Source organism: Coenobita brevimanus, chromosome 71 (genome assembly GCF_032717465.1).
Source record: "Coenobita brevimanus isolate Jiangsu-jjx chromosome 71, ASM3271746v2, whole genome shotgun sequence".
Lineage (NCBI taxonomy): Eukaryota > Metazoa > Arthropoda > Malacostraca > Decapoda > Coenobitidae > Coenobita > Coenobita brevimanus.
This window is the reverse complement of record NC_137024.1, coordinates 50,251,905-50,270,628: the sequence shown is the minus strand read 5'-3', so window position 1 is coordinate 50,270,628 and position 18,724 is coordinate 50,251,905. Positions and strand designations below refer to the sequence as shown.

At 41.7% G+C, this 18,724-nt stretch overlaps 1 protein-coding gene across 2 annotated transcripts in view; it reads right to left on the bottom strand.

The window, feature by feature from the left end:
- LOC145406638 (terminal nucleotidyltransferase 4B-like) overlaps positions 1-18,724 on the bottom strand; it is a 170,307-nt gene that overhangs the window by 53,329 nt on the left and 98,254 nt on the right. The gene's annotated exons all lie outside the window — the stretch shown is intronic.

Here is an 18,724-nt window from a genome sequence, read left to right as displayed (position 1 = left end):
AAATCAGTTTCTCCGTTGTTTTTAGCTGTACGGCTGTGACAGCTCTAGTATTGTTATTCCTCAGCATAATGGTGGAAGGGACTGTCCTGTTTAAATAAACCTAACCTAACCGAGTTTAACTGTACAATACCTAATAATTTAACGAAACCTAACCTAACCTAAAGTCAGAAAAATACTTAAAAATAAACTGGAGGAATATGAATTGCTAAGATCTTTCTGATGAAAGTTAAGTGTGCATTTAGCGCTCATTCTTTTGTTCGTTTTTGTGTTTAACGTGAAAGAGAGAGCATTGATGCAAACAGTAACATATCCCATTAACCCCTTAATAACCTCCTGCACTGAACAACCCTTTACAGTACCGATGTCAGTGATGTCAAGATAGTGTGAGCTATGAAGAAAACTGAACAATAATGGGGAGGGAATGAAGGTCACTGGTATGTTTACACGACTCTACGCTACGATTCTAAGCAGTCAGGCGGTTGGTTAATCTCATATGTTTTTGCCCATTTGGTAAATACATCGTAACTTTATCAATTTTTCCGTGACTCATAGCGATATCATAGCATGGCTTTAGGAAGCTAAATAGCACATTGCTAGGTGGGCAAGACGATTATCTTCACATCATTAAGAAAAATAAATTTATTTCAGAAGAATGGAAGAAACTTACTCTACGTACTCAAAGAGGGATTACATTTCTTCCATTCTCTGAAAGATGTGAAGATAATCGTCTGGCGCACTTAGCAATGTGTTATTTAGCTTCCTAAACCCATGCTATGATTTGCTATGATTCATGGGAGAAATTACAAAGTTACGGAGCATTTACCAAATGGGCGAAAACATCTGAGATTAACAGACCCCCTGACTGCTTGGAATCATAGTGTAGAGTCGTGTAAACATACCAGTGACCTTCGCTCCCTTCCCATAATTGTTCACAGTTTTTTCATGGCTCACTAACTTGACATCACTGACACTGGTACTGTAAAGGGTTGTTCAATGCCGGAGGTTATTAACCCCTACACCGCGGGCATGTTTACCAATGTTTTGCGTGTGCCGCGGGGTTATTCGGGCTCCGACAGACTCTCAAAAAATATTTGCCAAAAATCAGTTATTAGTCCCAGAATATTAAAATTACATATGCTTATGGCACATACCTTCAGCTTTCTCCTGGAACGTTTGTTGAGCCTTCGTCGGTTATCGTAGGACTTATGGAGACCTCTGAAGTTGGGTAACGAAGTCTCCACTTTACACTTCCCAACAACCCGTAATATGATTACCACAGCCAGATATTAACATTATAAACACTACTCTATGATTTTCAAGTAGTTTGGGATCCATACTAAAAAAAAAAAACCACTGTGAAAGCAATGAAAATTACGAGCGTGTCTGACCGTCGCACTTGCGATAGTTCGCTCTTGGTACTCTGTCATTTATTATTAATAAAACCCCTCACACTTTATATTTCTATTACTATATAACACTTATATATACCTACAGTCTTTATCCATAAGTTTCCTTCAGTAGTATTAGTTTATTGTCACTGAAGGGATTCAATTTCTTTCAGTAAAATACGTAGCATTCACTTTCTCGTCCTGTATACTAGCATTGAGAGTGAATGTCACTTTCAATTTCACTCTCATAACTCATAGTATTCAGACATGCTAGAGTGAAACTTTCACTTTCATTACTCCTAGGGTATATACTCGTATTCTTATAATACTACTCATTTACATTTCTATTTATGTTCTCTATTTTATTTACATGATTTACATTTCTATTTTATTTACACTGTGTTATGCACTGTCACTTGAAGTAACTTATAAAACTATTTTCCACTGTTCACGTATATTTACATTCATTACTTTCACTTGCTGTTTACACATTATTTACAATTCCACTTGCACTGTTTTACTCAATAGAAAGATCGTAGTCACTCTTTTATCAATTGTCAGCCCTTTACCTCTTTCCACACGAGGTTTAGTAGGGGGTAAAGGTCACAGGGCCCTTTGCATGGGGGTGAAAAGGCCCTGAAGCTAGCAAGAGCGAACAGACGTACCCCCACACTGGAAGATGAGAGTGAACTGATAAGGGTGGGCCGGGGTGGTGGCCTACCTAGGGAAATCAGTACTGCCAACGTTTAGCCTCTTGACACAGCTACTTTATAGCAGTGAAATGATTGGCAGGAAATCTAGACAATACATTATAAATTAGGTAGTTCCAGGTGAATGATAATATCACTTAGGCTTCTCCCTTCCCTCCTTATATGTATATTTATTATGAAAATAGATTATACGGCATATTTCAAGGGGAAATAAACAGCGAAAATTAGCGAACGAGTGCACGTGAGGTGTTGTCAGGTGATAATTAGCCAATTCCAGGTGTATGGCACTCTCACTTACCTTATTTCTTTCTTGTATATATTATTTGGTATAAGAATAGGGCATAGGGCTTATTTCAATGGATGAAATCAATGAAAAATTCCAGGGAAGATTTACTTAGCGTAGCACAGCCAGGCAGGCGAGAGGATAGGGTAATGGAGGGGGGGTAGGGAGGGGAGTCAAGAATGGGGAGAAATGGCTAAATTGTCAACAATGGATGGGAGTACAGATGAGATTAGGAGTGCAGACTAGTGTTGGACATTGGCAGTACTGATAGATGATACAAGCCCCCACTTGGAAGCCCGGGTGAATTCAAAATAACACAGAATCACAAAAGCAACACCCAGCGGCATGATCCTTTGCTCCCAAGCATCACGAAAGTGACACCCCGCGGTTAAGGGGTTAATGGAATACATTACTGTTTGCATCAATACTCTCCCTTTCACATGTAAACAAAAAAAACGGACAGAAGAATGAGCGCTACATATACGTTTAACTTTCATCAGAAAGACCTCACCAATTCATATTCCTTCACTTTATTTTATGTAATTTTCCGACTATTTTATTTTGTTTGGAAAAGGTACAGTATTAGTACTCACTCCAAACATATTTGTAATAATATAAGTACTGATGAGTTCACCAATACAAGTGATGTACTGAGCTGGTAGGTAATATTCTGTATCATTTTGGCCATCCAGGAAGTGTTATCTGACTTGTAGGCCTACTGTGTCATTACACTTGTATATGTTCACTAATTTAGGTATATATTTCAGATTCAGGTATAGTACTGTATTCATTGCGATATTGTACAGTATATAGTACTCTCTCCAAACACAGTTGTATTACCATAAGTGATGATGACAGTGTTCACCAATATATTTAAGGTACTGAGTGGGTAGGTTTTTTGATTATTCAGCAAATCTAATTTCTCGGCATCATCCCAGTCCCATAGATGCCGAATAACAGGACTTCTACTGTATACTGAAACCAAACAGAAAAAAATTCAAAATTGCCAAGAAAATGACAGGCAGAAAAAAGGATGTTTGGGTAGTCTATGACCAGGGGTACATAGAAACCCTAGAAAAACTACCATAAATCAATGAACAGTTTCCCAGGAATACTGGGGGTGGGGTTATGAGGGGCAGACCGAGAAAGACATGGGACGAGGTCATTAAGTGTGACCTCAGGGTTAAGGGATTGAACAGAAAGGCTGCAGTAGATCTTGCAGCATGGAGAGTCGCCATTAGGTGACCAAGACTGATGCATGCAAGCATGTTGGAGCCTTTAAAAATGAAACGAAATGAAACGAAACGAAACGGAGATAATCTAAGGACTGTGAATCCTGTGATGAAGCCATCCTGATGTAAAACATGAAGAGGTAAAGAATTTGTTTTCCAAGAACGATGAATGGTAAAGCAGAAGACTGTACGAGCAGTAAAACTGTGTATCTTTGCACAGAAGCTAACAATTCATGGAGGAAAAACAAAAAAAGTATTTAACATATTATGGTACAGTGCAAATTTTCACATCCAAAATGCTTGGGTCAAAAGGTTATACAGAAATTCAAAAATTTTGGAATGCAGAATCGTGACACCTACTTGAGACCCTCATATTACAGTAAACTCTGATTATCTGTCTTGGTACTACCCAGGATACAACATTACCCAGCACAGCAAATGGCTGAATAAAAACGATACCTGGCAGCAGTAAATCTTTGACATTATCCAGCATGAAGGACTCTTTCTTCTGGCTAGAAGTACATTATTATCCTGCATGAGACTACTGTTATCAAACATCCAGCCATAATATCAAAAAATGAAAATAAAGAAATACAGCACACAAAAAGAATGGGGTTATACTGTACTGTAATATGAGAGTGTGAGAGGGAGGGAGGGTTGATGGTTGATGGGCCTAACAGCTCACAGGGTGTTGGGGGTGGGTAGGGAGTAGAAGATTTGATTGGACATGGCATGGGAGGGAGAATTCTAATGCAGAAAGATTTCACTGGCTGGCAGTAGAAAGATGGATGTTCGCTCGCTCTCCACTGTATTCCTCTGTCGCTATGGAGCCAATTTTCAGATGATCCTACACTGCACTCTATGTCTATTCCCAAACATTATTATTATTATTAAATGGACATGTTGTGATGGATTTCCCTCTGAAAACTGGTTGGCCTTCTAGTGCTCCTGTGGCTCTCTAACACATTCTGCTGCTTTGCCACTACAACACATGGGATTATTATCAGCCACTGCATCACCAGGTCCTTCAGCATCTCCTCCCTGGTAAATACAACTTACAGTGTTCTGAAGTGTACATTACTGTAGTGTACAAGTGACTGTTGGATTCTGCAAAGGCACCAACAACAGAGTATTGGAAAGAAGAGTCAATTAAACTGTGTTACTAACAAGAAGAACTGATGAAAATATGTTTATTTTACCACGCAAAATAACCATGTCGCAAAGGAATTGTTAACATCATCATCAACGTCATTATCATCCAGACCTCCTTTCCCACCCTAGGGCAGGGTGAGGAGTAGCAACGTCCAGTTTGCCCAATTCAATGGGCCATGCTTCCATTCACTCATCACTCAAGCCCACAGAATTCTGGCTCCATCACATAGGTCAAAAAAATTTTACAATGTTCTGTAGCTTCACATATACCTATCTGATAGAGTCAACCTGAGCTATCACACTAAAAGGCGGTGCCAAATCCCTGGTTATGCACTTCTCTGCACAAAATTTATCCACCCAACCCAGTCTCTTGTCAGTCCCTCAGCCTCACCAACTTAAATACCTCTCTTCCTCACACACACGTCTACCACATCCGTCCACCTTCTCCTTGGCCTACCTCGTCTCCTCCCTCTTTCAAATTTGTTCAAATATACCTTTGTCACCACTATTGTCATCCATTCTCTCCACATGACCAAACCATCTCAGTACACTCTCTTTGTCTGGTGTACACAGACTTCCTCATTCCGCATCTTTTACAGATCACATTATTCTGCATCCTATCCACCCTCTATACTCCACATACTATACATTCTTCAGCATTCCCATCACTACTGCTCTTACTCTTGACTTTTCATTTTCATGCCACACCATAGTCTCACATCTGTAAGTTAAAGTTTGCACTAACACTCCTTCATGTAAACCTTGTGCAGCTGCAACACTCAAGCCTCTGATTCTTATCAAGGCCTTCATAGCACCTGCTACTTTCCCCCCCTTGTGTCACTGTACTTTCCTCTTCTTTTGCACATTTTCCTTTCTTACATATCACTGTACCCAGGTATTTGGACTCTCTCACCAATTCCAGTCTCTCTCCATTCACTGTAACATCACACTGGGAGTCACCTTCTCTATCAATAACCACCACTTTACTCTTTTTGACATTTACTCTCCAAGGAAGATGCTCACAGACACCTACAAAACTCTGCACTAGTCTACCAAGCTCTTGTCTGGTATTTGCAAGTAGCAATGCATTATCAGCATACAACAAATTTGAGATACACCATTCATCACCATTCATTACCAATGCCATCCCTCCCTCCATTCCTCTCATCACACCATCCATATACAGTATATATTGAGAAACCATGGGGACATCACACAACCTTAACATACAGTATGCTCACACTGATCGTGAACCAATCACTCAGATGCCCATTTACCCTAACACATGCCTCACTACCATCATAAAAACTCCTGATGTCACCTAGCAGCTAACCATCTACACTGTACATGAACAAAACTTTACATCATCCTTCTCTGTCTACTTTGTCATACGCATTTTCCAGATCGATTAATGCCATAAACACCTTATAGTCCTTCTCACATGCCTTCTCCACTATCTGTCTTACTGCAAATATTTGATCCACATACCCTCTGTCACTCCTAAAGCCACCCTGTTCATTGGTCACCAGGGCTTCTGATCTCTCTCTTACTTTCTCTTTAATAATTCTTCCATACACCTTCCCTATCACACTTAATAGACTTATGCCATGATAATCCTTGCACTCACTTCGCTTGCCTTTACTTTGGTACAGGGGTAAAATCACTGCCTTTTTCCACTCTGCTGGCACAGTTTCACTCATCCATGCCTTCTTACATATCTCCAACAAGCACTTCATTCTGCTCTCTTCACTACACTTAACCCCTTCTTTACCAAATTTCCGAAATGTGTATCCCCGTACTCAAAATGAAATGTCGGCAGCGGAACCGAATACGATCGTGAGTACCCTAGTACTTACAGTCATTATAGGGGCTTATTGGGCTTCCTCTTCCTCAGTTTGGATGCTTTGTGATCCCATGTGTGATGACATATGGCAATTTTGTCACTGATGCCACACTCCCCTGCCATATGCCCCAGCCATGGGGCATAGTTTTATGAAAATGACTCGGATATGTTGTGTAGGGCATTGTACCCTATATATTTTGAATTTGGTATATATAATGTCCTATAACACACGATATAATATAGCCAGATAATGTTTCTTGGTAAGGGGACTGTCGCTAGCTTGGCAACAGTGGTGGTCCTGCGGGAAAGTGTGTGACAGCACGCCGTAGTGTTTTTCAAGCAGCCGCACGTGTCATTGCTTTTGGATTTACAGTACTTCTGTGCCATGGCGTCCTACAGCAATGAATCTGACTTGGATAGTGACTTAGAAGTGTCTGACGATAACGAAACACAATCTGACATAATTGTGAGTGACTCTGATGAGGAGTACATGCCCGAGAATGACGGTGAAGTGAGCGATAGTAGTGGGGAAAGTGATCTTGATTCTGGTATCAGTTTGGCCTTGAAGCGCATCACCCCACCCCCACCTACTTTTGACCTGCCTGCCTCCTACCTCATTTTCTTCACGGATCTTCTTCATACTTACAAGGTAAATAATACAATCATTATTCTCCTCCCTATTCATTGATTTATATCTCTATCTACTATACTGTATTTTTCTGTATATTGTATGTTTACTAAATCAGTTGGTTAGAAATGTAATATTGTCATGTACATTATTTTAACATATCATAAACACATCTCATGGTCTATATCTACTTACCGATACAAAAATAAATAATATAAAGCAAATAGAAACGATATAATGATAAAATAAATACTACCCCACGAAAGAGCCACGCCTGGGGGAAATTCGGTTTGGCAGGAGGGGTAACTGAGCGGGGGAGGGGGGGCGATGCGGTAACGAAGGGGTTAATCATCTCGCATACACCTCATCAACCCCAGCTGCTTTCCCATTTTTCAGTCACTTCACAGCGTTCTTCACCTCTGTGAGTGTCGCGAAAATCATTTAGACAACTGTTTCTTCCCGAGTGAAGTTTATCCTTGCTATTATGGATGAAAGTTTTGTTTCGTTCTGTGTGGAGGAGTTGTCTGCTAGAATTTCAATCGATGAAAGTACAGCATGGTGTACACAGTACAGTACAATACAGTGAAGCATGCTTCATTTTACTGATTTTCTTCTGTTCTTTTTGATGTTTTCATTGTTTATTTTGGATGTTACTGTACAAAACTCTCATATTGTACATCACCACCACCACCATCAATATGAATTGTGTTTCTGTGCAGAAAATTACAGTGTGCCTCACAGTACATACAATACAGGTGGTCTCCTACTTAAGAACAGGTTATGTTCTAAGAAACTGCTAGTACGTTGATTTTTTCCACAATCAAAAATGCATTTAATACACCTAACCAACTGAACACAATAGCCCAGCCAAGCCTACCTTAAACGTGCTTAGAACACTTACATTAGTTCTACAGCCAGGAAAAATAATTGACACAAAGTCTTTTTTATAATGAAGTGTTTAATATCTCATGTTATTTATTGACTACTGTACCGAGATCATCAATTGCTAAAGATCAAGTTCAAGTGTAATGGCCATTACGGGCTTGCTGTCTTCATGATCGGCAGTTATACAGTACAGTCTTCATACAACACGAGATGGGTTTTGCAGAACCTCGTGCAAAATCAATTTTGCGCTAAAACGTGACATATGTTTACAAGTAAAATAAGGGTTAGGTTCTAGGAGCCTCATATTTTTCGTTAAAAATATATTTACAGATAGATTATTACAAATACGTCTGCCTTAAGACACCCAAGACTGTGTTTACATATCACCAACTGGACACATCAGTGCATAGTTACTGCATTCTAACCTAACCTAGCCGATTAGTTTTGCCCCCTAATACTCCCCATAAAAATTTTAATCACTAAGGATTGCCACTAAGCCTCCTGAAAGTTCTTACAACCAATCAAGCAAAAACTATAGGTTTCGTACAGGATCATAATGATCGTGTATAGTGATAAATGTGATTGCATATAAACAACAGGTCCTAACTTTTTGGTCATGATATAAACGATTCACCACACCGGTTCACTGTACAGTAAACTCCCGATTACCCGGCGTAATAGAGCCAAAGGGCTGCCAGATACTATCAAAATGCCGGGTTATGCAAAAGCCCCTTCTAAAGGCCCCTAACCCCCCAAACCTACAACACTTACCCACTGTCTAACCCCCTACAGAAAACTTGAAAATTTCAAAAAGCAGCTAATAGATCTATCTACCTATTGCCAGACGCCTTAATCCCATAAGGGGTGGCACAAACAAATCGTCTCCATGTCACCCTGTCCCCCGCCATTTCACAGCCCTGCTCCCAGCTCACTCCCTCCTTTCTCATATACCTCCCCACTCCATCCCCCCATCTCATCTTTGGCCTCCCACTCCCTCTCCCCCCCTCCACCTCACTCACATACATTCCCCTCGTCAGTTTCTCATTCTCCATCCTCTATAAATGGCCAAATCACTTCAGTGTGTTTCTCCTAATGCTTCCTTTCACATCCACATCCACACCACAATGCTCCTTCACCAGCTCATTTGTCAGTCTGTCTCTCCATGTGACTTCACATGCCCCTCTCAAATAACTCATTTCCACTGCTCTCACTCTTGTGTCCTTCCAACAAGGTCCAAGTTTCGTTTCCATGTGTTAGAGTTGGCATCACAATACTGTCATGTATAAATTATTTCACTTCCATGCTCACTTCCCTGTTTCTTATCAATGCTTTCAAAGAACCAGCAACCTTTCTTCCTTGCTGTACCCTTTCAAGAACTTCTTCCTCTAAAATACCATCCTTCACTATTCAAGTACTTAAACACACTCACATTTTCCATTTCCTCCTCATCCAACCTCACTGTACATTCAGTGACTTCATTTCTCTCGAAGACCATAACTTTAATATTCCCTACATTTACCATTAGATTCCGTTTCTTACACACTCTCCCAAACTCATTCACCAAGCCTTCCAGCTTCCCTTCGTCCTCACTTAACAACACAGTATCATCTGCAAACATCAGTACAGGGAGTTTCCACACATTGCCCTCTCTCATCAGGGCCGCTCCAACATCCACTGCCCAATCTTCTATCTCTTTTACAACCTCATCCACATACATATTGAACAACCATGGGGACATAACACATCCCTGTTTCAATCCAACCATAAAATAGAAAAATTCACTCAGTTCACTGTCCACATGCACTGTAGCGTTAGCATCCTCATAAATACTCTTCACGGCATTCAACAACTTCCCATCTACTCCATATATTCTTAATTCTTTCCACAATCCTTGTCTATCCACCCCGTCATTTGCTTTCTCCAAATCCATGAAGGCTGCATACTACTTCAATTCCTTCTCCAGAAATATCTGATCAACACAACCTCTTTCTTTCCTAAAACCTCCCTCTTCTTCTCCAACTGATTCCTCTGTTATTTCCCTAACTCTGTCAATAAGTATCCAACCATGTACTTTTCCTATTACACTAAGACAAATGCCCCTCAGATTTCCATACACGTCTTTTTTCGTTTTCCTTTGTACAAGGGAATAATTATACCTGACTTCCAATCTTCCAGGACTTGACCTTCCTCCCAGGACAATCTGCACATCTTCCACATCCATTCTACTACTATCTCTCCCCCATGCTTCAGCATTTCACCATACACTCCATGAATTCATGGGGCTTTCCCTATTTTGACTTTCTTCATGCTCCCACAACTTCCATCCTACTGATTTCTTCCTAAGTCTATCTGTTTATCTACTGCCAGAAGCCTTACTCCCGTAAGGGGTGGCCACACAAATCGCCTCCATGTCGCCCTGTCTCCCGCCATTTCATTGCCCTGCTCCAAGCTCACACCCCCCTCTCTCATATACCTCTCCACTCCATCCCTCCATCTCATCCTTGGCCCCCCCCCTCCCTCTTCCCCTCTCCACCTCAATCATATATACTCTCCTCGTCACTCTCTCCCTCTCCATCCTCTTCACATGGCCAAACCACCTTAGTGTATTTCTCCTAACGCTTCCTATCACATCCACATCCACACCACAACGCTCCTTCACTTCCTTATTTGTCAGTCTGTCTCTCCATGTGACTCCACATGCACCTCTCAAATAACTCATTTCCACTGTTCTCACTCTTGACTTCTGTCCCTCCAACGAGGTCCAAGACTCACTTCCATACATTCGAGTTGGTATCACAAAACTGTCATGTAGTAACTTTTTCACTTCCATGCTCACTTCCCTGTTTCTTATCACTGCTTCCAAGGAACCAGCAATCTTTCTTCCTTGTTGTACCTTTTCAAGCACTTCACCCTCCAAACTTCCATCCTTACTAATCACACTATCCAAGTACTGAAACGCACTCACATTTTCCAATTCCTCACCATCCAACCTCACTGTACATTCACTGACTTCACTCCTCTCAAAGACCATCACTTTACTCTTCCCTACATTCACCTTTAGATTCCATTTCTTACACACTCTCTCAAACTCTTCCACCAAGCCTTGCAGCTTCCCTTCGTCATGACTTAACAACACAATATCATCTGCAAACAACAGCACAGGGAGTTTCCAGACACTGCCCTCTCTCACCAGGGCTGCTCCAACATCCACTACCCTACCCTCTACCTCTTTTATAACCCCATCCATATACAGACTGAACAACCATGGAGACATGACACATCCTTGTTTCAATCCAACCTTCAACGAGAAAAATTCACTCAGTTTGCTATCCACACACACTGCAGCCTTAACACCCTCATATATACTCTTCATGGCATTCAACAACTTCCAGTCTACTCCATATATTCTTAATACTTTCCACAATCCTTGTCTATCCACCCTGTCATATGCTTTCTCCAAATCCATGAAGGCTGCATACAACTTCTTTCCCTTCTCTAGAATCTTTTCCACTAAAGATTTAAGAATGAATATCTGATCTACACAACCTCTTCCCTTCCTAAAACCTCCCTGTTCTCTAACTAATTCCTCTGTTATTTCCCTAACTCTGTCAATAAGTATCCTACCATATACTTTTCCTATTACACTAAGAAGACAAATGCCCATGTGATTACCACACACTACTCTTTCCCTTTTCCTTTGTAGAGAGGAATAATTATACCAGACTTCCAATCCTCCGGGACTCTACCTTCCTCCCAGGCCAACCTGCACATCTTCCACATTCATTCTACTACTCTCTCTCCCCCATGCTTCAGCATTTCACCACACATTCCATGAATCCCTGGGGCTTTCCTCATTTTTACTTTCTTCATTGCTTCCACAAATTCCATCCTACTGATTTCTTCCTCTCTTCTCACATCCCTCTTTTTCCCAGCCATTCCCAACCACTTATATTCATATTAAACATTTTCTATGTTCAACATTGGAACATTGACTGTTTACACTAAAGACCAACCGCAGACTGGAGCTCTGCTGTTTAACAGATATTGCTAATAATATACTGTAATGCACTGTTAAGTAAAGTACACTGTAATTTTATGCACAGAAGCAATTTCATGTTGACGACTGGGATTATATCATAATCTTCCCAGCCAGGAGACCTGTTTTCTTTCACCCAGGTGTAATGTATAAACACATGCATCATAAACAAAATAAATCATCAAAAATCTGCTCAAAAACATTCCTGATATAGAAATACAGGTAGCCTCCTACTTAAAAAAGGTCAACTTATGATTTTTTGACTTTACAAATGTAGGAACCGTACTTTGAAATTAGAATTTTGATCATTTCCTGGGCTAGTGGCATGCGGTACAATGCAGCGGCAGCAAGTAGAGTCCCAGTCTACGAGTAGTTGTTAGTGAAAACAGTTGTTCTGATGCTTTCGTGTTCTGTGTTCCCACCATTTATGCTGGATAACCCCTTGAGAGAGAGAGAGAGAGAGAGAGAGAGAGAGAGAGGAGAGATTTTCAAATGTTAGAATTTGTACAGAATTGCACCTAGGTTTTCAACTGGTTTCAACCACAAATTTTGTAAGCATTCTTCCATATGAGAAGTCAGTGAATGATAACTGCTTGACAGTCAGCTTATATGCAAACCAGTGATATGAGTGTGGGCTGGTATGTGAAAAAACAGAAAAAGAAAAGTCATGATGATAGAATGACACTTTAACCCCTGCCGAACTGACTCTCTGCCAAGTAGACTTTGTTTTACAACCAATGTAAACTGTACCTCATATCAGGCTTGCAGGCCCTCGCAAAGCTTCATTGTGACTCATCTGAAGTCTGCAGCTTAGCAAGAGTTAATGCAAGAAGTATATCTGACAGAACAAGTAAAGCCTTTCCTGAGTGCTGCATAGTCTACATAATTTTGAGGCTAGCTTATCTTAACAAATGGCTGTTGTATACCTTCAAGAATTACAGTGGGTATCCGAGTTCTGCATAATGCGAGTCTAGCAATTCACAAGTTTAGTGGAGACTGCTAAAATTTCCCCCTCTCATCATTAGCGGACACTTCTCTCATGTTTAACACAATGCTCATTTGTATCATGGCCACATTTATGACATTACTGAGCGGGAACCGGTAGAGTTCCCAATTTTGGACAAATTTTGCAATAAATTACATAACAGATTTTGGTACGTACTTAAAAAAAAATAATTTTCTTCAGCTTGCTTACGGTAAAAATTATAAATATCATACTTGTGGGGGAGGGGAAGTGAGTACTTGGCAGCCCAGCAATCAGCTTCAAGGACGCTTGGTAGCCTTCACCATCCTCCACACTCAATAAACGCACGTGTCGTGGTCAAGAACGAACAACAAACAGCAGCGCTGTACTCCGCATTGAAGTGTGCGAAAATGTCGGGAACAGCGACTAATTGTGCTATGTTCAGTAGTGGTCGGAAACTTGCCTCAGGCAAAGGAAGTTGCTGGATAGAATAGGGATGGAGAGAAAAAAAAAAAAAAAAAAAAATAAGCATGAAAGGTGAAATTTCGCATAAACATCATTCGAGGTTAGGGCCAAGCGCAGTTAGAAAACTGTTTAAGATCAATGAATCTACAGTCACAAGCATAAGATTGAAGCGTGATGCAATAAGGTTGTACCTCAAAGATGCACGTGGCAGCTCAGTGATCACAGAGGCACATATTGTAAACCCAAGCAGCAAGCTGATGGTCACAACAGACCATTATCTATGGATGTACAGTAGAACCTCTTTAGTCTGCATGGGGGGAAGGGTTGTCTGGATCTACCGATTGTCCAACCCATCAGGGTGATCACCCCATACCAAAAGCAATTTCTACATACGATATTTATTCATCAATTTCTCATACAGTAACCCCTCCAATATCCGGATCAATAGAGCCATCGGTAGGTTCGGATATTGGTTTCGTCCGGATATTGGGCCCCAGCTTATGGACTTGTACTTACGGACCCTAACACAGAGAAACACCTATACAACTCCCTCCGGACATGCATAGCACCTATTTAACACCCAAATCACACCAATAAGATTGAAGCGTAGAGGATGGAAGTAATGCAAGTATAAGTGGCTGGGGAATGGCTGGGAGAAGGAGGGAGGTGAGAAGACAGGAAGAAATCAGTAGGATAGAAGTTGTGGAAGCAATGAAGAAAGTTAAATCGGGGAAAGCCCCAGGAATTGATGGAGTGTGTGGTGAAATGCTGAAGCATGGGGGAGAGATAGTAGTAGAATGGATGTGGAAGATGTGCAGATTGGCCTGGGAGGAAGGTAGAGTCCCGGAGGATTGGGAGTCAGGTATAATTATTCCCTTGTACAAAGGAAAAGGGGAAAAAGAAGTGTGTGGTAATCATAGGGGCATTTGTCTTCTTAGTATAATAGGAAAAGTGTATGGTAGGATACTTATAGACAGAGTTAGAGAAAGAACAGAGAAATTAGTTGGAGAAGAACAGGGAGGCTTTAGGAAGGGAAGAGGTTGTGTAGATCAGATATTCATTCTTAGATCTTTAGTGGAAAAGTTTCTAGAGAAGGGAAAGAAGTTGTATGCGGCTTTCATGGATTTGGAGAAAGCATATGACAGGGTGGATAGACAAGGATTGTGGAAAGTGTTAAGAATATATGGAGTAGATGGGAAGTTGTTGAATGCTGTGAAGAGTATGTACGATGGTGCGAAGGCTGCAGTGCGTGTGGATGGTGAACTAAGTGAATTTTTCTCTTTGAAAGTTGGTTTGAAACAAGGATGTGTCATGTCTCCATGGTTGTTCAATCTGTACATGGATGGGGTAATAAAAGAGGTACAAGGTAGGGTAGTGGATGTTGGAGTGGCCCTGGTGAGAGAGGATAGTGTTTGGAAACTCCCTGTACTGTTGTTTGCAGATGATACTGTGTTGTTGAGTGAAGACGAAGGGGAGCTGCAAGGCTTGGTGGATGAGTTTGAGAGAGTGTGTAAGAAACGGAACCTAAAGGTGAATGTAGGGAAGAGTAAAGTGATGGTCTTTGAGAGAGGTGAAGTTAGTGAATGTACAGCAAGGTTAGATGGTGAGGAATTGGAAAATGTGAGTACGTTTAAGTATTTGGGTAGTGTGATGAGTAAGGATGGAGGTTTGGAGTGTGAAGTGCTTGAAAGGGTACAGCAGGGAAGAAAGGTTGCTGGTTCCTTGAAAGCAGTGATAAGAAACAGGGAAGTGAGCATGGAAGTGAAAAAGTTACTACATGACAGTATTGTGATACCAACTCTAACGTACGGAAGTGAAGCTTGGACATTGTTGGAAGGACACAAGTCAAGAGTGAGAGCAGTGGAAATGAGTTATTTAAGAGGAGCCTGTGGAGTCACGTGGAGAGACAGGCTGACGAATGAGGATATAAAGGAGCGTTGTGGTGTGGATGTGGATGTGATAGGAAGCGTTATGAGGAACACACTGAGGTGGTTTGGCCATGTGGAGAGGATGGAGGGCGAAAGACTGACGAAGAGAGTGTATGTGAGTGAGGTGGAGGGGGGAAGAGGGAGGGGGAGGCCGAGGATGAGATGGAGAGATGGGGTGGAGAGGTATATGAGAGAGGGGGGTGTGAGTTGGGAGCAGGGCAGTGAAATGGCGGGGGACAGGGCGACTTGGAGGCAATTTGTTTGTGGCCACCCCAAACGGGATTGAGGCGTCTGGCAATAAATAGATAGATAGATAGAAGGCACATAAATGACTGAAATAAATGCAATAGAAACATAAAATGTGGGTTTAGAAGTATGTTCATACATTAATAAACATTCTGGTACTTATGGACTCTAACCGAACCTAACCTAACCGAACCTAACCGAACTCTGAAAAACACATTCCTACTGCACAAGCATGAGGTAAGTTTAGTATGGAAAGAAGTACAGTATGACACTTTCTGGTAAGTATAGTATGGGAAAAAATACAATATGAAACATTCTGGTAAATATAGTATGGAAAATAGTACAACATGAAACATTCTGGCTACTTAAAGCAAGTCCCTGGCCACCTCGATGAATAACCGCCTCCTCTCGGACTCTGACAGTAAGAACGATTTCCTGAAGCACTTGCACTACACTCTTCCTGAAGTCTTGCACTGAACTTAGTCACTAACACACAGAAGTCCGTTCTTTTCACAGTGTTCACTTTAGTCGACCGGGCCAGGTTGAACTCGCGGAGAATGCGAGAGGAAGACCAACCCGCATCAACCTTCTCCAATATCTCCCGTTTCTTCTCCAGAGTCAACACCACTCTCTTCCTTTTCTCAGGAGGCGGGGCCATCATCACACACACTAAGAGTAGGGCAGAGAGCAGCAGGAGGCCTTGCAGCAAGTACGGCACCACCACAAAAGCGAGCACGTGGGCAGCCATGGCAAACAGCGCAGGTCTTGTCGCGGTGAGAGACAGGCGGGAAGTGGGGAGGATGCAGCAGCGCTCTATCGGACGTCGGAGGAATGACGAACCAAAACAATGCTCTCACGCGGCGCGCGCGGCAAGTTCAAATTACGGACGGCAAAAAATCGATTTTTTTCCCCAATTTTTTTGGATTTTCGGACCATTTTGGGAATGTTTGATCCCAGGATGATAAGGTTCGGTTAGTGGGGATGTTCGGTTATTGGGCGTCCGGATATTAGAGTGATTACTGTATATATATATATATATATATATATATATATATGTATATATACATATACAGTACCCTCGCGTCCAACACGGTAATATTGTCACGCATGGGTCACATGTTGGACCAAAAACGTTTTGGACTAACAATAGAGCTTATGGGGAAAAATGAATTATGTCAGCAACCCTAGGAAAAGTCACCCTAAATACCTACCATATATTGGTACTATTGTAATTATAATAAATGGTACTGTGCTATGAATGATAACTAACCTTTTAGGATAGTGTTGGTGGGCTTGCTGGGAATGGAAGGTGGTATCCAAGGTTGTAGGTAGTCCTACTGGGTCCCCGGAGGATGGCTGCTGGCGTCACTAGCGGGTAATGGCTGTTGCTCCTCCTCAACCTCCCTCATAAATCCTTCGAAATCACACTCAGAATCACTATCTTCGTCCACAGCCATGGAAGGTCCTGCTTCTGCCTGTCCTAGCACTCTGTAATCCTCGGCAAAGGGTATGCTTCTCACACTGTTGCCAGAGACCCGTCTCGTGACTGTAGAAAGTGATGCCGACTCGGTACAGAATAAGAAGCAACTTTGTTTATAAACTGGTACACACGTCGATGAGAAAGGTTTCAAAACGATAGATATTTTATTCTAAAATATTAATATGTATTCAGTGTCAGGCTAAATGTTCAATGCTGCAGTACGATACATTCTCTGTCGAGTAGCCTGGGTTTTGGTCACACTGTTTTCCCTGTCGTATCCTCGGCAGGAATCCATCCAGATGAATTCCAAATGCCCGTTGTTTCGTTGGCAATTTTACCACGTTACCGTTCCGATTTACCATCGTATCCTTGGCAAACCTGGTATGAAGTGCTGTGTGATAGCCTTCGGCTGCCAGGATCTTGTCTTGGTTTTTTATTATGGTCCTCATGTTGGCTTCATTCATGTCGTAGGCCTTGGCAATGTCAACTTTCCTCTCCCCTTTCTTCTTTCTCTCGATGCTTTCTAGCTTGGTGGCTTGAGGGAGGTGCCGACGCTTCTTGGGGTTCTCAGAAGGCTTCCTAGGCATCATGAGCAGGGTAAAATGCAGTAACAAGGGTAGAAAATGCAGCAAGAAAAATGCACCTTCCAATGCGAATTATGCGACTGAGTGGCGCTGTGGCGGGAGAAATTTAAACAAAACATCACGTGACAGCAGAAACGTTTTTAATTGGGCGGCATCACAATCACGTCACGATAGCGGGAGGGGAAGGCTACTTGATCAGAAGTTTTCATTGGCTATCATCATCATGGGAATGTCCAGTATGACCGTGTTGGACTGGGGGTGATCGTGCTAGAGGTGAACTCTGCAGATTTCACCCACTTCTCGGAGCTCTGTGCGTGTTATGCTAACACACTTGTGTTGCAGTAATTAAATTGTATTAAATAATACTAATTATTTGCTCTCCGTGCTGGACTAACGCGTGTTGGACGCGAGGGTACTGTATATATATATATATATATATATATATATATATATATATATATATATATATATATATATATATATATATATGTATATATATACGGTGCTCGTCAGAAATATCGAGCGCCCATGACCGGGCGTGCAATACTTATGGCCAAAAAAGAATCACCCATTTTAGGTGGTAAAAATTGAACCACAAGTTTGCGGCGCTAGCATGATGTCACGGTAGCCCGAGGCCTTCCAATGCTCTGGTTGGTTCCCGCCTCAGTTGCCCAAGGGCTGCCTGAGAAAGAGGAACTCCGCCGCATCTCCCTCTCTTTTTGCGCACTTTTTTACCGAGTGTCCCACAGTGTTTTGGCTTTCGCCACTTTGTTATGGCACCTATCCGTGAACTATCGAGTGAAATCATATCCCAGATCATTGCTCTAAAGGAGGCAGGACACCAGACAAAAGAAATTAGTGAATTGGTTAGTGCGACTCGATCGACAGTGCGTAGGTGGT